This window comes from Convolutriloba macropyga, chromosome 7 (genome assembly GCF_964194025.1).
Source record: "Convolutriloba macropyga chromosome 7, txConMacr16.3, whole genome shotgun sequence".
In the NCBI taxonomy this organism is placed as follows: domain Eukaryota; kingdom Metazoa; phylum Xenacoelomorpha; order Acoela; family Convolutidae; genus Convolutriloba; species Convolutriloba macropyga.
The window spans coordinates 32,763,864-32,791,552 of record NC_134474.1 but is presented as its reverse complement, the minus strand read 5'-3'; the positions used below and the strand labels follow the sequence as shown (position 1 = coordinate 32,791,552).

The 27,689-nt window shown below is 34.6% G+C and overlaps 2 protein-coding genes across 3 annotated transcripts in view; both read left to right on the top strand.

Moving 5' to 3' along the window:
* Positions 1-27,689, top strand: part of LOC142342786 (eukaryotic translation elongation factor 2-like) — a 425,342-nt gene that overhangs the window by 32,681 nt on the left and 364,972 nt on the right. The gene's annotated exons all lie outside the window — the stretch shown is intronic.
* LOC142342784 (filamin-A-like) overlaps positions 8,791-27,689 on the top strand; it is a 90,289-nt gene continuing 71,390 nt past the window's right edge. The window contains exon 1 of one of the 2 annotated variants that reach the window (XM_075394351.1): positions 8,791-8,953. The gene's annotated coding sequence lies outside the window, so the exon portion shown is untranslated. Of the gene's footprint in view, positions 8,954-8,985; positions 9,091-27,689 lie in introns of those variants that run through there. The other variant, XM_075394352.1, reaches the window with a different exon arrangement.

Below are 27,689 nucleotides of genomic sequence, written 5' to 3'. Positions count from 1 at the left end.
TAAAAAAATTTAAATACCCAAATTTTGGTATTCTGTTTTTTTTTGTCTATTTTCATCAATTACATATTTTGGTTAATTTTGGGAAGGCAAATTATTCATCTAATAAATTTAGTGAATTCAATAGGGTTTTATTGCCTTCAAATATCGTTTTTCGAAAAATATTCAATTTTTGGTCTGTATTTCACGTTATATTTGTAAACGTAGGACAGATTCGGATCAAAAATGGTATCAATGGTTTCGTTTAGGGAAATCAATAAACCTAATTTTTTTCAATGTATAGCTTATCATTTTCATGATTGTTTTCGAGAAATGCAAAACGTTGTTTTTAACTTTGCTCTTTTCCTGTCTACTTGTTACCTGGTCTCATTCATGAGTTGTCACTTTATTGGCTTTTTTTGTCTACTTGTTACCGAGTCGCCTTGAGGACTGGTTCCAATTCTGTTCTAATGAAGAACAATGAACTAGTTATTTTGTTTAGTTTAGGTTTTATCTGCCGCTATTTAGACTTTGTTTTTAAGTTTTTGTACAGATAGACATCGAGTTTTGGATGTTATTATTGTTTGTTTTTGTTATTTGATTTTGTTCGTCTTGTTTAAAATTGAGCATGACTGAATTAATTTGGAAGTTTTTTAGATTTGTTTTTAGAAATTTGTGGGGCATCTAGAAAGGTTTACCATTCTAAGAAATCTTCAAGATCAAATTTTGTACAAGTTATTTTTCGACATATAGCAATCAGTTCACAGTTTTTAAACAAGTAGTGCTACGCTTCCTGTTTCTCTGCACTTTACAGAAGACTGCTCATTGAATCGTTGACAATTACAGCAATATGGTGAGAAATTTAAGAAAGTTTGATCAGCTCTTCCTTTTACTGATGTTGTGTATAATGCTGGCGGCTCTTTTTGTTGCTCTTTTATGTTACAAAAAACCGAATATCTTGATATCGGTATCAAGTTGGAAACAGTCAGAAGTAGTCTATAGTGGCCTCTAAAGAAACATTTTAACTTCTCAAAATTTAGTGGCCATATTTGAAGAATTTTGATATCGGCTAACAATGTCTGCGATGCATGTAGTAGAATCGTTAAAACACTAGAATTCAATACAAAAGAAATTTAACAAAACTTGAAGAATTGACGGGAACACAGTAGCGTAGTAAATTGAATGTCTGTCGAGCTTTCGCAAGCTCACCTCTGATGTGGCAGTGCCATTTCGAATTGTCAACGTCATTGCTGCTCATATCGGAAGTACAATCAGTACAACATAATTGAATACCAACGATGATTAGATCTACCTCATGAGTTGTACTCAAATGCAGAAAGTAAATTTTCATCTTACGGAAACTAAAAATGTTTTCTTGATCATATAGGGAACAAATTGATGACTTCTTGGCAAATCAAAATTGCCACTGCAGCAAAATTTAGTGTCATCAGCGAAACAAAAGACGTTGGCAAAACGAGTTAACGCAAGTATTGTCAATATAGGGAAAAATTTCCGTTTATAGTGAAGATATATAAATAAAAGCAAGTTTTTGAACAACAGCGTTGGTGAATTATTATAGACTTTCTGTAGATGCTTTCGCCTGATTGCGAGATTTTTAAAGTTGATTAGTGTATTCGTTTTTTTTGCATCCAAGTATCTTGAAAAGAAGCAGAAGAGTTAAGAGTTTGACTCTGAGCTTCGGATACTCCTACCAATATTGCAATTTTTAGTACCTTTTAGTTTTTGGAAGCAGCTCTGAGTTTATGGGATAGAAAGGTCAGCGCTAGCGTTTTTGTCTGCGTAACAATTTTGAACCACGTTTTATAATTGTTGACCTGATTTTTGAGAGTCGGTATCACTAATCCATGAATTGCGGCTTCAAATGGGTGACCTTGTGGGGTACCCTTTACAAATGTCAATTTAGCTTGAATATTTAGGTCTTAGAGGTTTTTTGTTCTTAAAAGACCTCGTTAACACCAAGTATGAAGATTGGACCCAATTTTGTCGTTTTTGACAGCACACTTATTTTAGACTATTAATAGCATTTTTTGCATTTATTTTCTTGGCTTTTTAATGCAGAACATGAATTGCATGCTCTATCACATGATTTCTCAGGCATAACTTAGTCGCGTGATGTTTTAAGCGATGCAGTACACTAAACTAGGTCCATTTGTTTTTTGCTTTACGTCGGCAATGCAGATGGTCCGTACATAAAACAATTATCTGTGGCGGAGTTATGATTCACGAGTACCGAGGCCTGCTGTTCCCTGATTAACATTGGCTTTCATGTAGTTTTTAAAAGAGGCTTTGTTTGACTTTAATAATGTTTCAAGATGTCAGGGCACAGAATTGGGTAGAATGTCGGGTAAAACAACTTTAGGAGTTAGATGTTTGCTATTTAGATGCTTTTCGTGTACAATTTATTTTGTTTCTTCCATTGCGCCTAATCTTTTTGCATTGTTTGGTGAGGTATATGATGAATTGCCTTGTGAAGTTGGCCTTGTTTAATGGCGTTTCCATTTCTTGGATTCCATCTACTTGTTATTTTTCGTTTTTTGAAAGCCGCCGTTGTACTTACTGCCTTTGCTCCTGAAAATTGAAATCTATCATTTGAAATCATTGCTCAGATAGCTGGAATGGTTTTCCTAGGCTCAGAACTTAGCAGTTTCCGGTTTCTTTTGTTCAGTTGTTGTAAGGTCATATTAGAAAAATACGGCTTTGCTTATTCAAAAGACTTGTCAGTCTACTGTGTATTTTTTCAAAGGTTAGTTTTCCCGGAGTTATTTGTTTTTTTTTCAGTCCAAAATTTCTTGAATGAATTCTCTGTTCCTAACTATGCCTGTAAAAGTTTTCTTGGGTGTTTGTATTTTTCTTTGATTACTTTTGTGCAGCCAAAAAGGAATGAACCGATAAAGCAGTCTTCAAAAATGAACGGTGAACTGAAGAGTACTGCCGCTAATTTTGAAATTAAATTCTGTTGTTTTCAACGGTTTTTTTTGCGCCAATAGAATAGGGTCCTGTGCCGAGTTGGTAGATTAAATTAGAAGGGAATTTTTAAGAGAATCTCTACGGTAAAATGAAGGTGTATTCTTTTTTCCGAACTTCCAAGGAAATTACTGTCGTACTCAGTTGGTTAATGTTTAATAGTAAATTATAATATTTAGATTCTTTCTCATTTGCTGTATTTTAAATCAAAATTAAGGTTTCCGTATTCTGCTAACAAAAAAAATTTCGATCAATTTTTGTCAATGTTTATTTCGAATGGTTTATTTAAAGTTTTTGTTGCAGTAGCAGATGCTATTTAGGAGTTTTTAGAAAGTATTCTGATTTTACTTTCCGTATTTCAAGAGGAAGTTCAACACCATAATTTTACCATCAGGAGAAAATTGTCTGTACGGAATGCATTTCCTGAATTAATACCAATTCTTAACTTCGAAATAATCACTTGGTTGACAATCAATAATTGTTTTGGTAATGTGTCAGATTTCATTAATAAATCTCTTGGCTTTTCATTTTTTTTGCAATTTTTTAGCTGATTTTGCCGCTCAATTTTTAATCAATCTCGTTAATATGAAGTGTTCTCTTGCTTTTATCTCTTCTCCGATGAATTATACTTCGCCATAATCATCTTTTTGTCTTGAAATGAAAATTCAATCGGTTTTATCAGTCTTCTTTGTTGACTTATTTTGAGTTACTCAGCCGTTTTCTTCAAAACGGCTGGCAAATTTTTTAGTTCGAAAACTTTTTTGGTTTTTGATTAAAAAAAACTTGTATCTTCTCAAAAAAGTATGAACTGAAAATTTATTTATACTTTTTGTTGTCAATGACGTAGTGCAGAATGAAAGACTGCAATACAGTTAATTTAGAAACGCTTTAGATGGTCTTTGTCTTTTCTGAAAATAAGGTTCTCTGGCGTCACAAATTGCTTTCTGTCAGCAAGAAAGAGTAAACATTTTTACAGCTTTCTGGATTTCTGGATGAACATTTCCAGAAAAACATATGATGGGATGGGGCTCGAGGATTTGAAGCGCTGCGAGAACGAAATTCGTATTCAAATATTCATTTTTCACCAATTCTGTGAAGTTACAAGGATCTAGTTGGGATGCAAAACTCACCCTAGAAAAACATTTTAACGACGTTTGCCAGCAAGACTATTTGCAACTGAACCGGAATTTAAAACCATATCGATTTAAATGTAGGTGTAGATTTGTCTTCAAACTGCTTTGCTCTTCAATAGAGCTTTTTTCTAAGTTTTTGCTCTTTCAAAGTCAAAGTATTTATCAAAGTTCAATTAATTTTTTTCGATAATGATGATAAAATTGTCTAATTTCGACGTTTTCGTCCTTTTTGAACCTTTATGCCTTGTTTCATTTAATCGTTTTTGCCGAAGTTTTTTCGCTTGCCATTGCTCTCCTGGAATGAAATTGCTCATTGATGTGGTTTTTGGTTAGGAGTTTCATATAACTTTTGTTCAAATAATGGAAAATTTAAATTTCTCATGTTTTCTCGGTTTGTTCTGTTTTGTATTGTCTTAATTATATAAGCGTAATTGTTTTTGAATCGTTTGGAAATTATCTGAAGAAAAACTTGAGATTTCGTTTTTATAGCTTTTTTTGGGTTCCTTTAAATTAAATAGCTTTGTGACGAAAACAATTTAGTTAAATGAGGCAGCAGCTGAAGGCACTTCATTTTGGAGTGATGATTTTATGATGTGGGGTACAAACTAATGTGTTGTCCTGTTTACGAAATTTATTTCAAATTAATTATCAACAAGCTTTCTAAATTTCTGGATGAACATTTCCAGAAAAACATTTCATGGGATGGGGCTCGAGGATTTGAAGCGCTGCGAGAACGAAATTCGTATGCATATGTTCATTTGTCACTGATTCTGTGAAGTTACAGGGATTTAGTGGGGATGCAAAAAGTCACCCTAGAAAAACAATTTAACGACGTTTACCAGCAGGACTATTTGCATTTGATCCGGAAATCAAAATCATATTGATCCTAATGTACGTGTAGAGCAGTCTTTCAATTGCTTCTCTCTTCAAGTGAGCTTCTTTCTAAGTCGTTGCTATCTTTCAGAGTCAGAGTTTTTTAAAAATTCAATTAATTTTTTTGATAACGGTAAAATTTTGTCTAATTTAGGCGTTTTTCGTCCTTTTTGAACTTTATCCTTTTTTTTAATCGTTTTTGCTGATGTATTTTGCAAGCCATTACTCATCTCGAATGACATGGCTCATGAATGTGGTTTTTGGTTAGGAGTTTCATATAATTTTTCTTCAAAAAATGGAATATTGTTTAACATTCTCATGTTTTCTCGGTTTGTTCTTTTTTGTATTATCTTAAATGTACAAAATTAATTGTTTTTGAAACTTTTGGAAATTTGCTAGGAAAACTTGAGATTCCGCTATTTGTAAGCTTTTTCTCGGGTTCCTTTAAAATAAGAAGCCTAATGAAGAGAACAATTTACTAAAAGAGGAAGCAGCTGCAGCCACTCATATCTTGCAGTGTTGATAATATGATGCGGGGTACAAACTAATGTGTTGTCCTTTGTAGGAAATTTTTCTCAATTTCATTATCAACAAAAATATTTTCTACAAGACTGTTGTTTTCATTGTTCTTGGGTATTTGTATATTTATGCAATTTTTCATTAACTACTTTAGTTCAGCCAAAAAGAAATGAACCGATAACGCAGTCTTCAAAAATGAACGGTGCACTGAAGAGCACTGCCGCTAATTTTGAAATTAATTTTTTTTCCAACGGTTTTGTTCGGCGCCAATATAAATGTGTCCTATGCCAATTTGGTAAATTAAATTAGAAGGAATTTCGGCGAGAATCTCTGCGACCACACTATGGAAATATTTACATTCTTTCTCATTTGCAATATTTTAAATAAAAAAGGTTTCCGTATTCTGCTAACCAAGAAAAGAATTTCGATGAATTTTGTCAATTTTATTTCGAGTGGTACAAGTTTTTGTTGCAGCAGCAGATGCTATTTAGGAATTTTTAAAATGTTTTGTGAATTTACTTTCCGAATTTCAAGAGGAAGTTTTTTTTCTGGTTCGTAAAGATCGGTTGCTGATTTATAATATGATCAGTTGTTCTGTACTGCATTTTTTTTCACACCATAACATTACTCCCAGGAGAAAATTATCTGTACGAAATGCATTTCCTGTAATAATACCAATTCTTAACTTCGAAATAATCATTTGGGTGACAAGCAATAATTCTTCTGCTAAAATGTCAGATTTCATCAATCTTTTGAATTTTCAGCTTTTTTCTCGTAGCATAATTTCATTCCCCAATTTTTCTGTCAGTTTATCCACTGTTTTAAAATGGCTATGGTTTGAAGAAATTATGCAGTAAATTTTATTTGCGGCAGTACTAGCAAACTGAACAAAAATAATCCTGCTTCAAGTGGACTTTGTTGACGTAGAAAATATTTTGATCCGTATGGCGATCGCCATTTTTACAAGAATTTTTCGAGCTGATTTAGCAGCTCAATTTTGAATCAATCTCGTATCTGCAGTGTTCTTTTGCATTTATACTTCGCCAGAATCATTTTTTTGCCTTGAAATGAAATATAAATTGGTTTTATCAGTCTTCCTTGTTAACTTGTTTCTGTTTAGGGTACTCAGCCGTTGTCCTCAAGAAACCGCTGCCAAGTTTTTAGTTCAAAAACTTCTTGGGTTTTTGATTTAAAAAAGTTGTATCGTCTTGATAAAAAAACTTTATCTGAATCTCTGGAAGCATTTTTCCTGAAAGTTTTTGATGGGATTTGGCGTGAGGGCATGAAGCGCTGCGAGAACGAAATTCGTATTCAAATATTCATTTTTCACCAATTCTGTGAAGTTACAAGGATCTAGTTGGGATGCAAAATTCACCCTAGAAAAACAATTTAACGACGTTTGCCAGCAAGACTATTTGCAACTGAACCGGAATTTAAAACCATATCGATTTAAATGTAGGTGTAGATTTGTCTTCAAACTGCTTTGCTCTTCAATAGAGCTTTTTTCTAAGTTTTTGCTCTTTCAAAGTCAAAGTATTTATCAAAGTTCAATTAATTTTTTTCGATAATGATGATAAAATTGTCTAATTTCGACGTTTTCGTCCTTTTTGAACCTTTATGCCTTGTTTCATTTAATCGTTTTTGCCGAAGTTTTTTCGCTTGCCATTGCTCTCCTGGAATGAAATTGCTCATTGATGTGGTTTTTGGTTAGGAGTTTCATATAACTTTTGTTCAAATAATGGAAAATTTAAATTTCTCATGTTTTCTCGGTTTGTTCTGTTTTGTATTGTCTTAATTATATAAGCGTAATTGTTTTTGAATCGTTTGGAAATTATCTGAAGAAAAACTTGAGATTTCGTTTTTATAGCTTTTTTTGGGTTCCTTTAAATTAAATAGCTTTGTGACGAAAACAATTTAGTTAAATGAGGCAGCAGCTGAAGGCACTTCATTTTGGAGTGATGATTTTATGATGTGGGGTACAAACTAATGTGTTGTCCTGTTTACGAAATTTATTTCAAATTAATTATCAACAAGCAAGATTCTTTTTCTACAAGATTCTTGTTTTAGCAGATCTTTGGCTTTCGAATTTGGAAATTCAACTTTTTTTTTAGCATTTTCTGAATTTCGGGCTATTTCCTCTTCCGATAATCTTTTTACTCTCAGATTAATAGGTAGTTGAACTTACTGGCGACTGGCTACTGTAGAAAGTAAAAATAAGCGCGTCAAATTTGGTTTCATGTTTTTATCATAAATAACTGTTATGGTCTGTAAGAAGCTGTCAATCATTGGAAGCTTTTGGTGAATTTTGGTCTCTTCTGTTTCGGTCACGGCTTTGAAGGCGTAAGACTTTTATTTATGACCCTTAATCTTGTTGGCCTCAAATTTGTTACTTTATTTGACCCCCAAATTGAACTTTGATGCATTTTGTGACCCCCAAAATATAAGCCAAAACTGATATCGATTATTCTGCCAATTGTTATTCTTTCATTAGATTGTACCGGAAAAAATGAGGTTATATGGAACCTTGTTTCTCGTGGGTTCCTTGGTCCCAAAGTCATATCTGAACTGTGAAAACCGTTCTTGGATTCTTAATCATAAAATTCATTAAAATAAGATCGGGCAGAAATTTATCTGTTTGGTTGATTCATTAAAATAATCATGTTGTTAAAATGCAAACATTGCTTTAGGTTAAACTATCGTTACATATTAATCGAAACTGTTGATGCTCATAGAAGGCATTGTCTAATGCTATTACCGGCCTTAGTGGTCTTCCTAATTAGCGAGGTTTAATTTGCAGAACTCTGGAATATTCCACTTAGACCTCAGCTGATTTTCGGATAACATTATTTATCAGACCTGTTGAGCTCGAGTTAGCCTTTAAAATATATGAAAGTTTCTCTACAGAGAATTAGTTAGTCCTACAAAGAACTATATAGCTTGAAACCTTGTTCAATTAAAGGAGCATGCAAATATTATCTTGATCGAGTGTCTCATTTCATAAAAGAGCTGCTAGGACTTATCAGTTTCACGTTATATTTAACCTACCACAAACTAAGTGAAGGAGTCAAGCTGTCTTGGCAAATGAAAAGGCTATAGAAGTACATTTTAGTGTCTGAGAACAAAACCTCTTTACGGAGGTTTGAATGCGATTTATATCTCACCAAATTCTTGATTACAATGCATGGGATCTATCCGAGTTGAATTAATTTGAAAATAACTTTCTCTTACATTTAATTGCTCAAAAGTTGTGAGAACTTTATTCAACGTATTTTGTTTGCTGCGTGTACAGTTTAATTAGACCAGAGTTGTTTGGTCTACTTACTTTCATTCGAGATATCAGCTAAAAGCTTTGTGTGTATATGAAAAACTCTTTTTAAAAATCATCAGATTTGATATAATATTAATACGTTCTTCGACCAGACTTTTGTAGAAGTTTTGGAGGTTACAGTGCTCTCATTTGTCATCTGGTAAGTCTGCTCAGTTTTCTCTGTTTTGGCATCTTGACTCTTATGTTGCAGCTTCATTAGTTAATAAGCATATTATCGAGTTATCGGCTTATTTAAAAAATAATACGTACCTCGTTTGCAGGTTGTGTGGACTGAAGGTGAGTGAATTTGGCTGCAGTAAATATTTTGTTCTTGGTAGAAAAGTAAGGAGAGGAAAGCAGTAATCTGCTCAACGGCTTTCTCTGAATATCTCAGCATAAAAAACAGAATACGAAACACGGTGGACGCACGTAAAACGAAGATTGAAAACAGATAGAAATTATTAGTATTTCAGTTTTATTGACAACAGAGGTTTGCTCCGAGTTCTTTCGGCAATATCTTGTAAACGATTTTTGTGTAACCAAAACAGGAAAGTCTGCGCGTGAAAAAGGGTATAGATTAAAAATGATCAGATTTTTATCAGAGAAGAGAAGGGTATGGAAATACATTTTCACGTGCGGCATTCTATTTGGCGCTTTTATATACTTTTAGCCGAACTAGATTCTTCGGGTACTGCATCAACTTAAAAAGTTAATTTACAATTTTTGACATCCTTCCGCTTTGTTATAATTTAATCTGTTGTTGACAGTTTTGTTCATTTTCAGTTGTTGGACCGAGTTTTTTCTAGTTTTCTTTACTTATGTGAGATTGAGTGCTGTGCTTGTTTCTTGAAATTTTGTGTTGACAAAACGGTCCTAAATTGTAAAATATTCCCAGATAAAATAGTCCAATATAAACAGACAAGTATTTCAAGAGAAAGTGGTACCGAATATATATTGAAACAATTTTGAATAATCTAGAAACAATTAGGTACAAACTAACTCGTTCTTAATTTTCTGGAAAGTAAAATTTAATTGAGTTTTTCAAAAGGGACGTCACCTAAACGAGCTGTAAAGCTTATCCGACGTACCTCTTGAAAACGTTTATAGTTATTAATTGTAAACTGTTTTCAAGGAATTTAATTCAATTCAATTAACAAACTTAATCGATGACTTAAGCATTGTTTTAATTGGTATGAATTAAGGTTAACCAAAAATTTGGCTCAACATAACATAATTTGGCAAAAACTATGTTGTAATCAGCTTAATACTTGTTCAATGACATGAAGTCACATGGATAACTTAAGGAGTTTCTTTGTTAATTGGTGTGTATATTTGTTAACTCTGTTTAGTGGGGACTATTTTCTTTGTTTTGTCTGCTTTCTTGGCATCACTTCATGTGGGACTGTTTTGCATGGGAGTATTTTGCTGTTCAGGACTGTTTTGTCTGGGTCTGTTTTGTCTGCTCACCCTTGAAGTAGTTCTGAAATACTAAGTAGTTCTCTTCAATTCGAGCATTTCAAATTTCAGATATTTATCGAGAATTCAAGCTGAGTCCAATTCGAGCTGAAAATATACTGAATTTGCCTAAGTATCTTTTGTTTTCTCTGTTAATCATTTTTCCCTGAAATTGTTGTACTAATGATTTTGGTCACTCTTTAATCATTCACTCTAGATTACAGTTTTTAAGCAATTTTGTGAATGTTGGGTTTCTGCGTCAGATTCTAATCCAGAATTATTATTCGAAATTGCAGCTTCGTTCGATTGCATTTTGTGTAGAAGATTTTAGAAAATTGATTTTTGTTGACGTTTTTTAATGGTTTGTTTTGATCTTATCATATTATTTCAGGTGCTTGGTTGTTTCTGCTCTTAGGTTTGAGAAATGGCAATACGCACGTTTAGGCCAGGAACTTGTTTTCGTAGAAATCATGCCTTTATGCAAAAGTAATTGCTTTTGAGTGATCTGGTAACTATTCTCCCTAAGTAATGTCAGTTTGTGTCGACTGAAGATTGTTTGTTTCACTATTACTGTTATGCTGTGCTATTGATCAATTTTAAAGTTGAGAGTGTTGCATTTAAACGAAAAAATTTTTTCTGAAAGTTTGACTGATATTTTTTCTGTAATATCGTTTTTTATATTACTGCGACGTTGAAATGGAATAAAACTACATAAGGGATCGAGTTGCGAGCTGACTTAGTTGCCTGGTTTGCCCGCTAGGTCTAAGTTAACGGCGAGATGGACAGCTTTAATGTTTTGAGCCTAATTTGTTTCCTATCAAATATTCAGTTTTTCCGGTTTTTTTAATTAGATTTCACTATTTCACTTAAAAAAATTAAAGTGATTGTCAAATCCTTATTGACTTGTTGGTATTTTTTGGCATCAGCAATCAGGCAAATTTTTTGGAGCTTGCATTTTTTATTGGAAAATTTTTTAAAAGCTTTGGCAAGTTCTGTTGTTGCAGCACTTCTGTTTCTGTTTTGTTTCTGTCGTTTCGTTGTCTTTTTCTATCGTTTATCTTGTTTAGGTGGCTTTTTTGCGTTCGATGTACTCGTGGTGAGTGTTTAAGTTTTAGCATTTTCATATTTCTGGATTATCTCAGGACTTGCCAAGCCAGACTAAAACCAAATCACCCTAAAGCATAGATATCAAGATGACAGATACTATTTCGGGTTTGTCGAAATGGACAAAAGAGAAACTAATAAGCGAGGTGATGCAACTAAGAAATCAAAGAAGGGAGTCACTTAACTTAGCAAACAAGAATCAAGAAAATAACCAAGAATTGGACCGACTTAAGCTTGAATTGGAACATCAGAAAGAACTTTATAATCAAGCTCAATCTGAGATTCAATTTTTGAGGAGTCAGAATGATAAATTAATATCAAATTTAATTAGCGAAAAAACAGCAGAAAAAGATGTCGTAAAATCTACTGTGAACCGTCATTTTTATCCAAAGTTTGTTCCTCGTTTCACAAAACAGTTAATAATTTCTGACAGCTCGTATAAACTGGTTCGCCAAAATGACATCAGTAATGATGCTGCCATTCACTCTTATCCATCTTCGACAATAAAAGACCTCAATAATATCATTGACAATTATGCGCCATCAACAAAAGCAGAATGTCTGATTATTCATACAGGGCATAATTCCATTGATCAAGGTACGGCAGGAGAAGATGCCGCTAAAGAGTTGGGAGTCGTTTTATCGAAGTGCGTTAGTAAAATAAAGCCTTACAAAGTAGCGATTTGTAAATTACCCAAGGTCAAAAACGGCAGTTTTGGACGCGAAATAAACAACAATGAAATAAACAAATTTAACCGGGCTTTAGACGATATAGCAGATGGTTTACGCGGAGAGTTTCAAAATACCGACATAAAAGTTCTGGATTATAATTTGGAAAATGTAGATATTCGCATGGATGGCATTCATCCTAATCACAATGGAATCCAGAAAATGGTTTTTAGCTTAAGAAATTACATATCAAGTGTGGGGTATCAACCTTCTGTCAGCAACGTATCTATGAGACAAATCAAAAAGCAGCCAATAGATAATGTCAATAACTGGAACAGAAATGGTCATATGGGATATAATGCGTTTGGGTGACTTTGAAAAATATGTTTTCCTATTGGAAATTTTTCGTGTATTTTAGCCTGTTTTTCTTGCAGAAAATAAAAAAATGTAAGTGTTCAATCAGTTGTCACCCAAGCACTTCAATTTATTTGATTTTCAAAAACAAAACAATAGTTGATAATGTATGTCTTGGATTTTGGTCTTTAAACTTAATATATCAGTTCCTAACTATAACCTACTTAATTTTACTTTGCGGTGATGTCGAATCTAATCCAGGGCCCAATTTACATAATTTACAAACATTCGAAAGCTACGATAAACATAAGGCAAATGCAAACTTGCATCCATGTTTTGTATACACAAATATTAGAAGCGTTAACAACAAACACGAAGAGATTTCGGATTTTTTGCAGCAGCAGAACAGACAAACATGCTTCATTGTTACTGAAACATGGATAAACGATAATCAGAAGATACCCTTAAACTTTTTAAGCAACAATCACCACTTTGTCCATCAAAGTAGATCAAAATTGACGCAGTTAACGAGAGGTGGTGGAGTAGGGATATGGGTACCAAATACGTTCAAACATAAAATACGGAATGATCTCAACTCTATTAACAGAAGTTTTTTTGAATCACTATGGCTTGAAATACAAGCACCGTTTAAAGAAAAACTTCTAGTTAACGTTTCTTATTGTTCCAATAAAAACTTGGGCGAATTTTTTCTAGAAGAGTTGACATCAGAAATTTCAGGCGCATATTCAATAACTGATAATGTAATACTATTCGGAGACTATAACATCAATTTTTTCAATCAAAGAGAAAAAGAGTTATTGACAGAATTTGCTTCCAACAATGGGCTTGAGATAGTAAATAAAAATACTCCAACCTGGACAAATGGAAATCAGGAAACATTAATTGATCACTGTTTAACAACGAAACATCAAATTTTTGATACAACTGTTATCGAGCAATTATTTGGAAGTGATCACTTTACACAAGTTTTCTTTTCGTCACTGGACATTGATTATGAAAACAACAAAACGCAATTTTTTTACCGGGATACTAGCAAATTTACTAGAGCTAATCTTAACAAAAAAATTGCATCCGCGGATTGGAGTTTCATGTATCAACAAAACAATGCAAACTCAACTTTTGAAACATTTTCAATTATGTTTGAAAATATTCTGAATAGTATAGCTCCCATCAAAATAGGAGAGCCATCATCAAAATCAACAAAAAAGAAATGGTTATCCAGAAAAATCCTGAATCTAATCAACGAAAAGCACAGGCTTTTCAATATTTGGAAGATAACAGCAGACGTTGACACATATAACTCATACAAAAGAATAAGAAACCATACAAACAGACTACTTAGAAGAGCGAGCCACAATTATTCACAGAAATTGTTCGAAAGTCTTCCCGATTCAAAACAACAGTGGAAATTCATTAAAACAAAAATAAAACACGAAGATAAAAACGGCAAAATTTCTAGAATTCGGTTCAACCAAGATATCTTAAAAGACAAAAAAGAAATCGCTGACACAATAAATATTTGTTTTTCTAAATTAGGTTTATACGAAGGCGAGACAGAAAAGATTGAGCTACCGAACTTTGCTTTTGACAAAACTGAGTTTTCCTTCAGACATATAACGAGAAAAGAACTGTTTACTGTAATTGATCAATTACCACAAAACAAAGCAGCGGGTCCTGGATTACTCACTACATGGTCCTTCAAGTGTAGCAAAATGTCTATTGGAACACATCTACAGTTTGCAATAAACGAATGTATTTCAAAAAACATTTTTCCTGACATACTTAAAAAAGCATATGTAACTCCAATTTACAAAAAAGGGGATCCACTGGAAGCAGGAAACTACAGACCAATTTCAGTTACACCGACTCTTGCGAAGATTTTTGAAAGACTTTTGCTCCAACAAATGTTAGAACATGTTGAAAAGTATGAAATAATCAATAAAAATCAGTTTGGGTTTCTGAAAAGAAAATCTTCGAATGACACAGTAATATCGTTGACAGAATCAGTGAATAGTTTGTTAGAAGAAAACGAAACCGTTGTTAGTATATTCTTGGATTTAGCCAAAGCTTTTAACTCCATATCTCACAAAATTTTTCTCGAAAAAATTACTAAATATGGATTTAGTACGGAATCAATTGCAATGCTAGAATCGTTTTTGTCTAACAGAAAACAATGCGTAAAGAACGGCATAGAATATTCGAACTGGGTGACAATAAATCACGGAGTACCTCAAGGAACAGTTCTCGGACCTTTAATTTTTTTAATATATATCAACGACTTCCCTGAAAAAATGAAAAAAAGAGAGGACGTTTTACAGTTTGCAGATGACACATGCATTATTTGTCATTCCAAATCCGATGAAAATCTCTTATGCGAAATTAACAGTGTATTTGAAAGTACTGACAGTTATATGAGGCAAAATATGCTAACTTTAAACAGAGATAAAACAGAAATTGTGGTTTTTTCAAAAAACGGTGAATCAAAAATTGAACAATTTCATTATAATGGAATTTTCATAGAGCCAAAAACAAGTTGTCGTTATCTAGGTATAATGATTGATAACAATCTAAATTTTGACATTCAGCTGAACAAAACATTAACAAAAATGGCAAATGCTATTAGGTCAATTTACTTAGTAAGACATTTTCTACCACTAAAAGCAAGAATCGTTCTTTTTAAATCACTTGTTTTGTCCCATCTCAATTTCAGTGCAATTTTTTTTCAATCGTTGTCGGTTATGTCACTTCAAAGAGTTAATAAACAAATAAATTGGGGAATAAAGGTTTGCCACCTGCGCAAAAAGTTTGACAGTGCAAGAGATCTATTACTGAGAGACAAAATTTTACCAGCAGAGCTTTTCATTAAAAAAGTTTGTCTTCTTAAATTTTTTGACCTCCTCTCACAATATAAACAGAGTAGTCGAGAAACCAAAAACTCCTCTTTCAGGATTCTTGAAAAGTACGAATTGACCAAAAACTGCAGAACTGTCCAGTTTTTTCCAAAGAATAAGTGCCAATCCAAATGGAGTGACAGGTCACTGATCAGAAATTTTTCCAGGAAATGGAATAATTTGCCAATTGAAATCCGAAAAGAGAAAACTAAAAACAAATTTAAGGAAAAACTAAGCAGCGAAATGGTCAAACTGCATGAACGTGTTCCAATAGATAGACAAGTAAGAGGCTTTAGGAAATTTTTCTACTGAAGTATAAAGACCAAACTATTCATATATTTACGAGGCGATTTTGAAAATGTAAATATTTAACCAAACGTTCTTGTTGTGGTTATAACTTTAAATTTACATTTTTGAAGATTAAAAAAAAAGGTTTTGAACCTAGATGAATTTTAGAATTACATAAGATGACGCTCATAACTCTTAAAGTAAATTCCTAGTACTTCAATTGGATTGAGCAAAATCAGCCGAGAGGGTCACTGAGGGAGGAAACGAGATGAGAGGTCAATGTGTCAAGTTCCATATAGGAATTCCATAAATTACACTTCAAAATTTAAAGTTTATTTTTCCCTGAGATTATTTTCCCGGGTTTGCGAATTTAGCGTAAGGATACATGGAACAATTTCAATTTGATTTGTCGCTTTTAAAAAAAATTATTGGCAACTAATTCTCTAATCGATTTTGGGGCTGGTTTTTGAAGACTATTGCTGTTCTTAATAATTATTTTCGCTGAACTAAAGTTGGCTAATTCGTTACCTGTTAATGTTTTGAATGAACTAAATAAAAAGTGCTTCAAGAGAAGATAAATAAAGATTGGAAGTGAAAAATAAAGTACTCGAAAGATTTCGAAAAATATCGATTCGAGAGATATGGGTTATGAGTTTTTAGGTTGGAATTATATCGGTGATATTAGTTAACTGATACCTTACCAACTGATTTGCAGTCTTGAAAAAGTTCTTAGACTTGAAAGTGTAAAACAAAATCTTGAAAACTGCTAATAATTCGTTTATTAGCGTTTTCTACCACCGTGAATGTTTTGAACCCTAATCAATCGGAAGAAAAGTCTTCAACTTAAGCACTGTAATTGTTGGTGACAAATGTAACCGGTGATTTGCTGGCTCATGCAAGGTTAATCGCAGAGAAAAATTGGAAAGGTAATAAGAAAGCAAATTAAAAGGAAACCAACCCTGTTTGGTTCGGCATTATGTGAGAGCTTTTAGTTGACAAGCCTTTCTCGACACCAGCACAGTTAATTTATGTGACGTGGAGCTTCAAAAATTTTAAACTGGCCTGGTTTATACGGAAAATTCTGGGGACTTTAATATGAAGAGTAAAATGGCTGTAAATTATATTTTAGCGGATTGTAAGATTCTGAACTTTATTAGGCAGCCTAGAACGGGAACTAGCGCCCAGATCTCACAATTCGAAAGGTTTTTGTTAGGTGGTTCGATCTTGTTTATGACCCCGTATACTTGCTCTCTTCGGCTCAAACAAACAGTTAGCGGAACTATTCAATTAACAAAACACATAGATAAAAAATCAAACAAAGTAATAGTAATTATAAATCTAAATAAGCAACAATCCAACAACTGCTATACAACTGTAACAGCAATTCTACAGCACTGACTAACATACACTTAAGAACTACTCAGAGTACTGACTAGTAATCCTTAAGCACAAATCAACCCAAAAATCCCGCGAAACGATAAACTACGGCTCGAATATATACCCGCGATAAACGCCGTATCTCGAAAACTGTCAGAGCAATCGCTCCACTACTAACTAGTCACCCAGCGATCTGAACCACGCTAACCGAGCTAACCGCTCGAACTAAAAGGCAAAACTCTGCCAAATAACTATCACTCTACTCACCGACTATTCAGAGCTTCTCGCTCAATCGCTCCAGCAAAGTTAAACGCAACGACGCCTAATCTCGATTAACAGGAGCCTCTTGCTCGACAATACAGGCAAACTATGCCAAACAATCGATATTTAACTCGTTCGCGATTTGCAACTTCTGCACTGCGCTTATAGTGTAAGCCGCTTTTATACTAAGCTGAGCAAACAATTTGTTTACTTAATAAACAACCGTCATTATGACACAAGTATTCAGCTCGCTACAATGCTATTGGCCACTTTGTTTACATTCCGTAATGAATGAATGCCGCACTATGGTGACGTGTTAAATACCAAACGCACTTATTAAGGTCAGTCAAGATGGCCGCCAAAAACATACAAGTTACGACACATATACAAGTTCCGAGATTTTCCGGGATCACGGGCAATTTGTTTGTATAGGGAAATTCATGGGGTGGGAACTGAGTTTCAATTAAGCAATTGCAGGCTTGCGACCTAGTCACGAGGTACACAAATAATTACCAAAAATAATCAAAATGGCCGACAACTCAACTTATACTTATTTATCTACTAAATATGTGTTTCTGGGTCTTTTGTTTACATAAGGCGGCTTGGGGGGTATGGTTCGTATTGCACTTAATCAGGCGTAGGCTCAGGGCTTTATTGCACCCTAATATGATAAGCGTTCACTAAACTCAAAAATTGCGATTTTCAGATTTTACCCCAAAATTATCACTTTTTCCCCTAATAATTGTTAATAGCTCCGTGCTGGGTAAAGCTGGCACTACCAATCCTGGTTTGTAAATAGCTTAGGGGTGCCATAGGGTGATGGTGACCCCAGCTTGGTTCAGCCATATCGGCTTCTAAAAATCAGGGGGGGGGTATACAGAATTTTTGTCCCAACTTTAAAAATTTTCAGATTTGGCCAAAATTACGAATTTTGTAAAACTCTAATTTGTTTCAGTTATAATGGACGTCAGTGCGTATAACAAGATATTACGCTACAAAAAGCTCTCTACGACATCCTCAAAGCTTCTTACTCGCAAAGAACGATATTTCCGGACGAAGCTTCGACTATTCACTATCCGGGACGGAAAACTTTACAAAAATGGGAGACAAGTTCTTCACAGTGACGACGCATACCTTACGCTACTTAAGCTGCATCAAGACAAAGGTCACCCTAACCGCGTGAAACTTGAGCGTTTGGCTCGGGGCAGGTACCACGTCGAAAGATTACGTCCGTTTTGCCAGCGAATTGTGATGCAGTGCGAAAAGTGCCAACTTCGTATCAAGGTTTGTAAGACCGGACCTATGGCTCACATTAACCTGCTCCGAGTAGCGCGAATATGTAAGCAATTAGGAATCCCACTGGATGGAACTCTACCACGTTCCCGAGTGTTGCAAAAGTAAGCAACACGATCATTTAAAATATCCTACTAACATTACATGTGTAATCACTTAGCTACATTTCTTTTAGTTAGGATTCTCTCGATGTCACTCAGTTTCAGGTAAGAACCTTACGTACGAGTCATTACACTTACAACTGCGTATGTTCAGCATTGTCGGTCGTACTTACTGGTGGTCGCGATTTCGGTGCGGTCATCAAAGATTGGGTGAAACGTTTGCGCCAATCAGGACCGAATCGTTACCTATTTGACCTTCCCGATAGAGTACGTTCTAGTAACTCGACCGAAGATGTTACCGAGCTCAGTTCGACCGACCTACAAATGATTGCCCGAGCGCTGGCAACTAGTATATATATATATATATATATATATATATATATATATATATAAAATATATATCTATGTCAGTTCACCAGGACAGCCAGAAGGTCACTGGGAAAGTTATGCGGGCACGCACGCTGGCCGATTGGCTCCCGCTATTTATCTTGCGTTCTCGGTAAATGACGAAGGATTCGATCACGTTAATCTCGTACAAAAAGTGGAGCCAAAACCACAATAAATTAAATTAACAAACCGGACTATATACATAAAACAACAACGATGATGAAAATAGATACAATAATGATGACGATGATGATGAAGCTTGATAGAAGTTTAGTTTTAGTTTCTCCTGGCGCGCTCCCTCTCAATCATTTCCCTTATCATCTCCTCCTCCGACTACGTCCCATCTTCCATTTCATTACTCCTGGCAGCAAATAGCCGTTGACCGCGGGCTATTCGCTCCATGCTTACTAGTATCAACCGCTCCCTATCCAATTCTTTAATCCGCCGCTTCAATTCCTTATCCGCCAACTTCTTCTCTTTACTAGTCTTTACCACCCTCTTAATTTTCGTCCCACGTCTAACACGCTTATTCATTTTTCAATAGTAATTCAACTCGTTGACAATATTGCAAATCAGATTTTGGTGGGTTTTGGTGTTTGGTAAATGAACTCAGCAAATTTGCCGTTATTGTTTGTTCATCAGCAAGTCCGTGAGCCTTTATGTCTACGGTCATCCTAATACGGTTAGTTCAATTTTAAACGGATTAAAAATTTCATTTTAGCCTAAAAGTGCTTCGCATCTTTTACATTGAGATTTCATTTTTGCAATTCTGTCCGTTCAGCTGGAAGTAATGGTGGAAGAAAAACAGTTAGTTTTCGAATTTTTCAACAAAAAAGCCAACTATATTATTTTTTAGATATGAGAAAGTATCTGCTAGTCAGAAAATTTTTTAAGAAGTGTTTGTTGGCTTTTTCTCAGACGTCCACGACAAAAGTTTTCATCAAAGTGGCAAATTTTGAGTATTTTGTGAAATTTTTGCTTCAGTTCTGTCTGTTATTTATGTAATCTATAAATTTTATTTTCAGAACTTGTTATCTCTAGGTAAAAATTTATGTGTTGCCGTTTTTAATTTTTCTACATTGCCCAGTTTCGCGAACATGCAGATCATCTGGAGGTGAAAGTCTTTGAAGCCATCAAAGTAAAAGAAGTAACCTCTCGCGAAAGGTTTAAATTTTGCTCAAATTACACCTATTGTCGTGGTTTTTTTGGAGAGTGTTTCGAAGCGGCGACTAGAACTGAAGATATTGGCGGTAAAAGTTTTTGAAAAGATTTTTGAAAATTTCCAATTCCCGATAATTTATTTGCACTTGAAAACGAAGCATTTTTTTGCGAACAAAGCAGTTTGTTATTCCATCATATGAAAGCGTTATTTGCAAACAATTTGAAAACAAATGAAAGGTATTTGTCCATTAAAATTTTTTTTATCATATTTCCATCTATTTTCCTAATAACTGTTGTCTCATTTCTCTTTCATTTTTTGGTCTTAATAAAAGTTTTAGATATTTTGTTTTGTTCTCTATAAGCATGATTAGCAGCTTTTACTTCTGAAGATTTCGACTTCAATGTTCTTTTGCAAATGATATTGTATTTTTTGCTACTTTTTTAAACCTGTACTTAGCTGAAGAGTTGACATTGTTGTAGTTTGTTTTTTTTTTCAATTTTTTGTGAATATCTTTTTTGCTGTCAAGAGCTATTTCTCAAAACTTTAAAACTATGTCAAAAAACTTACTTCGTAGACTTATATCGGTCTTATGTCTTATCTATTAGTTTAACTGTCGTATAATTTAAAGATATGTCATTATACATTTTTTTCTATCACTATGCTGCAACTTTTTGTGCCATGCACAGACTCATACGAGCCGTTTTGTTACTCCTACGGCTATCTGAAAGCTGCAAGACTGGCCGTAGCTCTAAGCGGCTTCGAAAGCACTTCTGATTTGCTTTACAAACCACAGCTTTTTAAAAATGAATCATATTCACTCAATCAGTTACATAAATTGAATAACAACCAGACTGCTGTATTAATTAAGTTTAGCCAGAGTAATTTTGAATTGGCTAGCAACTTATTCATTTAAGGCCAATTATCTTAAATTGTAAAATATTCCCAGATAAAATAGTCCAAGACAAAATAGTCCAATATAAACAGACAAGTATTTCAAGAGAAAGTGGTACCGAATATATATTGAAACAATTTTGAATAATCTAGAAACAATTAACAAACATAATCCATGACTTAAGCATTGTTTTAATTGGTATGAATTAATGTTAACCGAAAACTTGACTCAACATAACATAATTTGGCAAAAACTATGTTGTAATCAGCTTAATACTTGTTCAATGACATGAAGTCACAAGGATAACTTAAGGAGTTTCTTTGTTAATTGGTGTGTATATTTGTTAACTCTGTTTAGTGGGGACTATTTTCTCTGTTTTGTCTGCTTTCTTGGCACTACTTCATGTGGGACTGTTTTGCATGGGAGTATTTTGCTGTTCAGGACTGTTTTGTCTGGGTCTGTTTTGTCTGCTCACCCTTGAAGTGTTTCTGAAATACTAAGTAGTTCTCTTCAGTTCGAGCATTTCAAATTTAAGATATTTATCGAGAATTCAAGCTGAGTCCAATTCGAGCGGAAAATATACTGAATTTGCCTAAGTATCTTTTGTTTTCTCTGTTAATCATTTTTCCCTGAAATTGTTGTACTAATGATTTTGGTCACTCTTTAATCATTCACTCTAGATTACAGTTTTTAAGCAATTTTGTGAATGTTGGGTTTCTGCGTCAGATTCTAATCCAGAATTATTATTCGAAATTGCAGCTTCGTTCGATTGCATTTTGTGTAGAAGATTTTAGAAAATTGATTTTTGTTGACGTTTTTTAATGGTTTGTTTTGATCTTATCATATTATTTCAGGTGCTTGGTTGTTTCTGCTCTTAGGTTTGAGAAATGGCAATACGCACGTTTAGGCCAGGAACTTGTTTTCGTAGAAATCATGCCTTTATGCAAAAGTAATTGCTTTTGAGTGATCTGGTAACTATTCTCCCTAAGTAATGTCAGTTTGTGTCGACTGAAGATTGTTTGTTTCACTATTACTGTTATGCTGTGCTATTGATCAATTTTAAAGTTGAGAGTGTTGCATTTAAACGAAAAAATTTTTTCTGAAAGTTTGACTGATATTTTTTCTGTAATATCGTTTTTTATATTACTGCGACGTTGAAATGGAATAAAACTACATAAGGGATCGAGTTGCGAGCTGACTTAGTTGCCTGGTTTGCCCGCTAGGTCTAAGTTAACGGCGAGATGGACAGCTTTAATGTTTTGAGCCTAATTTGTTTCCTATCAAATATTCAGTTTTTCCGGTTTTTTTAATTAGATTTCACTATTTCACTTAAAAAAATTAAAGTGATTGTCAAATCCTTATTGACTTGTTGGTATTTTTTGGCATCAGCAATCAGGCAAATTTTTTGGAGCTTGCATTTTTTATTGGAAAATTTTTTAAAAGCTTTGGCAAGTTCTGTTGTTGCAGCACTTCTGTTTCTGTTTTGTTTCTGTCGTTTCGTTGTCTTTTTCTATCGTTTATCTTGTTTAGGTGGCTTTTTTGCGTTCGATGTACTCGTGGTGAGTGTTTAAGTTTTAGCATTTTCATATTTCTGGATTATCTCAGGACTTGCCAAGCTAGGTTTTGAACCTAGATGAATTTTAGAATTACATAAGATGACGCTCATAACTCTTAAAGTAAATTCCTAGTACTTCAATTGGATTGAGCAAAATCAGCCGAGAGGGTCACTGAGGGAGGAAACGAGATGAGAGGTCAATGTGTCAAGTTCCATATAGGAATTCCATAAATAACACTTCAAAATTTAAAGTTTATTTTTCCCTGAGATTATTTTCCCGGGTTTGCGAATTTAGCGTAAGGATACATGGAACAATTTCAATTTGATTTGTCGCTTTTAAAAAAAATTATTGGCAACTAATTCTCTAATCGATTTTGGGGCTGGTTTTTGAAGACTATTGCTGTTCTTAATAATTATTTTCACTGAACTAAAGTTGGCTAATTCGTTACCTGTTAATGTTTTGAATGAACTAAATAAAAAGTGCTTCAAGAGAAGATAAATAAAGATTGGAAGTGAAAAATAAAGTACTCGAAAGATTTCGAAAAATATCGATTCGAGAGATATGGGTTATGAGTTTTTAGGTTGGAATTATATCGGTGATATTAGTTAACTGATACCTTACCAACTGATTTGCAGTCTTGAAAAAGTTCTTAGACTTGAAAGTGTAAAACAAAATCTTGAAAACTGCTAATAATTCGTTTATTAGCGTTTTCTACCACCGTGAATGTTTTGAACCCTAATCAATCGGAAGAAAAGTCTTCAACTTAAGCACTGTAATTGTTGGTGACAAATGTAACCGGTGATTTGCTGGCTCATGCAAGGTTAATCGCAGAGAAAAATTGGAAAGGTAATAAGAAAGCAAATTAAAAGGAAACCAACCCTGTTTGGTTCGGCATTATGTGAGAGCTTTTAGTTGACAAGCCTTTCTCGACACCAGCACAGTTAATTTATGTGACGTGGAGCTTCAAAAATTTTAAACTGGCCTGGTTTATACGGAAAATTCTGGGGACTTTAATATGAAGAGTAAAATGGCTGTAAATTATATTTTAGCGTATTGTAAGATTCTGAACTTTATTAGGCAGCCTAGAACGGGAACTAGCGCCCAGATCTCACAATTCGAAAGGTTTTTGTTAGGTGGTTCGATCTTGTTTATGACCCCGTATACTTGCTCTCTTCGGCTCAAACAAACAGTTAGCGGAACTATTCAATTAACAAAACACATAGATAAAAAATCAAACAAAGTAATAGTAATTATAAATCTAAATAAGCAACAATCCAACAACTGCTATACAACTGTAACAGCAATTCTACAGCACTGACTAACATACACTTAAGAACTACTCAGAGTACTGACTAGTAATCCTTAAGCACAAATCAACCCAAAAATCCCGCGAAACGATAAACTACGGCTCGAATATATACCCGCGATAAACGCCGTATCTCGAAAACTGTCAGAGCAATCGCTCCACTACTAACTAGTCACCCAGCGATCTGAACCACGCTAACCGAGCTAACCGCTCGAACTAAAAGGCAAAACTCTGCCAAATAACTATCACTCTACTCACCGACTATTCAGAGCTTCTCGCTCAATCGCTCCAGCAAAGTTAAACGCAACGACGCCTAATCTCGATTAACAGGAGCCTCTTGCTCGACAATACAGGCAAACTATGCCAAACAATCGATATTTAACTCGTTCGCGATTTGCAACTTCTGCACTGCGCTTATAGTGTAAGCCGCTTTTATACTAAGCTGAGCAAACAATTTGTTTACTTAATAAACAACCGTCATTATGACACAAGTATTCAGCTCGCTACAATGCTATTGGCCACTTTGTTTACATTCCGTAATGAATGAATGCCGCACTATGGTGACGTGTTAAATACCAAACGCACTTATTAAGGTCAGTCAAGATGGCCGCCAAAAACATACAAGTTACGACACATATACAAGTTCCGAGATTTTCCGGGATTACGGGCAATTTGTTTGTATAGGGAAAATCATGGGGTGGGAACTGAGTATCAATTAAGCAATTGCAGGCTTGCGACCTAGTCACGAGGTACACAAATAATTACCAAAAATAATCAAAATGGCCGACAACTCAACTTATACTTATTTATCTACTAAATATGTGTTTCTGGGTCTTTTGTTTACATAAGGCGGCTTGGGGGGTATGGTTCGTATTGCACTTAATCAGGCGTAGGCTCAGGGCCTTATTGCACCTTAATATGATAAGCGTTCACTAAACTCAAAAATTGCGATTTTCAGATTTTACCCCAAAATTATCACTTTTTCCCCTCATAATTGTTAATAGCTCCGTGCTGGGTAAAGCTGGCACTACCAATCCTGGTTTGTAAATAGCTTAGGGGTGCCATAGGGTGATGGTGACCCCAGCTTGGTTCAGCCATATCGGCTTCTAAAAATCAGGGCGGGTATACAGAATTTTTGTCCCAACTTTAAAAATTTTCAGATTTGGCCAAAATTACGAATTTTGTAAAACTCTAATTTGTTTCAGTTATAATGGACGTCAGAGCGTATAACAAGATATTACGCTACAAAAAGCTCTCTACGACATCCTCAAAGCTTCTTACTCGCAAAGAACGATATTTCCGGACGAAGCTTCGACTATTCACTATCCGGGACGGAAAACTTTACAAAAATGGGAGACAAGTTCTTCACAGTGACGACGCATACCTTACGCTACTTAAGCTGCATCAAGACAAAGGTCACCCTAACCGCGTGAAACTTGAGCGTTTGGCTCGGGGCAGGTACCACGTCGAAAGATTACGTCCGTTTTGCCAGCGAATTGTGATGCAGTGCGAAAAGTGCCAACTTCGTATCAAGGTTTGTAAGACCGGACCTATGGCTCACATTAACCTGCTCCGAGTAGCGCGAATATGTAAGCAATTAGGAATCCCACTGGATGGAACTCTACCACGTTCCCGAGTGTTGCAAAAGTAAGCAACACGATCACTTAAAATATCCTACTAACAATACATGTGTAATCACTTAGCTACATTTCTTTTAGTTAGGATTCTCTCGATGTCACTCAGTTTCAGGTAAGAACCTTACGTACGAGTCATTACACTTACAACTGCGTATGTTCAGCATTGTCGGTCGTACTTACTGCTGGTCGCGATTTCGGTGCGGTCATCAAAGATTGGGTGAAACGTTTGCGACAATCAGGACCGAATCGTTACCTATTTGACCTTCCCGATAGAGTACGTTCTAGTAACTCGACCGAAGATGTTACCGAGCTCAGTTCGACCGACCTACAAATGATTGCCCGAGCGCTGGCAACTAGTATATATATATATATATATATATATATATATATATAAAATATATATCTATGTCAGTTCACCAGGACAGCCAGAAGGTCACTGGGAAAGTTATGCGGGCACGCACGCTGGCCGATTGGCTCCCGCTATTTATCTTGCGTTCTCGGTAAATGACGAAGGATTCGATCACGTTAATCTCGTACAAAAAGTGGAGCCAAAACCACAATAAATTAAATTAACAAACCGGACTATATACATAAAACAACAACGATGATAAAAATAGATACAATAATGATGACGATGATGATGAAGCTTGATAGAAGTTTAGTTTTAGTTTCTCCTGGCGCGCTCCCTCTCAATCATTTCCCTTATCATCTCCTCCTCCGACTACGTCCCATCTTCCATTTCATTACTCCTGGCAGCAAATAGCCGTTGACCGCGGGCTATTCGCTCCATGCTTACTAGTATCAACGGCTCCCTATCCAATTCTTTAACCCGCCGCTTCAATTCCTTATCCGCCAACTTCTTCTCTTTACTAGTCTTTACCACCCTCTTAATTTTCGTCCCCCGTCTAACACGCTTATTCATTTTTCAATAGTAATTCAACTCGTTGAGAATATTGCAAATCAGATTTTGGTGGGTTTTGGTGTTTGGTAAATGAACTCAGCAAATTTGCCGTTATTGTTTGTTCATCAGCAACTCCGTGAGCCTTTATGTCTACGGTCATCCTAATACGGTTAGTTCAATTTTAAACGGATTAAAAATTTCATTTTAGCCTAAAAGTGCTTCGCATCTTTTACATTGAGATTTCATTTTTGCAATTCTGTCCGTTCAGCTGGAAGTAATGGTGGAAGAAAAACAGTTAGTTTTCGAATTTTTCAACAAAAAAGCCAACTATATTATTTTTTAGATATGGGAAAGTATCTGCTAGTCAGAAAATTTTTTAAGAAGTGTTTGTTGGCTTTTTCTCAGACGTCCACGACAAAAGTTTTCATCAAAGTGGCAAATTTTGAGTATTTTGTGAAATTTTTGCTTCAGTTCTGTCTGTTATTTATGTAATCTATAAATTTTATTTTCAGAACTTGTTACCTCTAGGTAAAAATTTATATGTTGCCGTTTTTAATTTTTCTACATCGCCCAGTTTCGCGAACATGCAGATCATCTGGAGGTGAAAGTCTTTGAAGCCATCAAAGTAAAAGAAGTAACCTCTCGCGAAAGGTTTAAATTTTGCTCAAATTACACCTATTGTCGTGGTTTTTTTGGAGAGTGTTTCGAAGCGGCGACTAGAACTGAAGATATTGGCGGTAAAAGTTTTTGAAAAGATTTTTGAAAATTTCCCATTCCCGATAATTTATTTGCACTTGAAAACGAAGCATTTTTTTGCGAACAAAGCAGTTTGTTATTCCATCATATGAAAGCGTTATTTGCAAACAATTTGAAAACAAATGAAAGGTATTTGTCCATTAAAATTTTTTTTATCATATTTCCATCTATTTTCCTAATAACTGTTGTCTCATTTCTCTTTCATTTTTTGGTCTTAATAAAAGTTTTAGATATTTTGTTTTGTTCTCTATAAGCATGATTAGCAGCTTTTACTTCTGAAGATTTCGACTTCAATGTTTTTTTGCAAATGATATTGTATTTTTTGCTACTTTTTTAAACCTGTACTTAGCTGAAGAGTTGACATTGTTGTAGTTTGTTTTTTTTTCAATTTTTTGTGAATATCTTTTTTTGCTGTCAAGAGCTATTTCTCAAAACTTTAAAACTATGTCAAAAAACTTACTTCGTAGACTTATATCGGTCTTATGT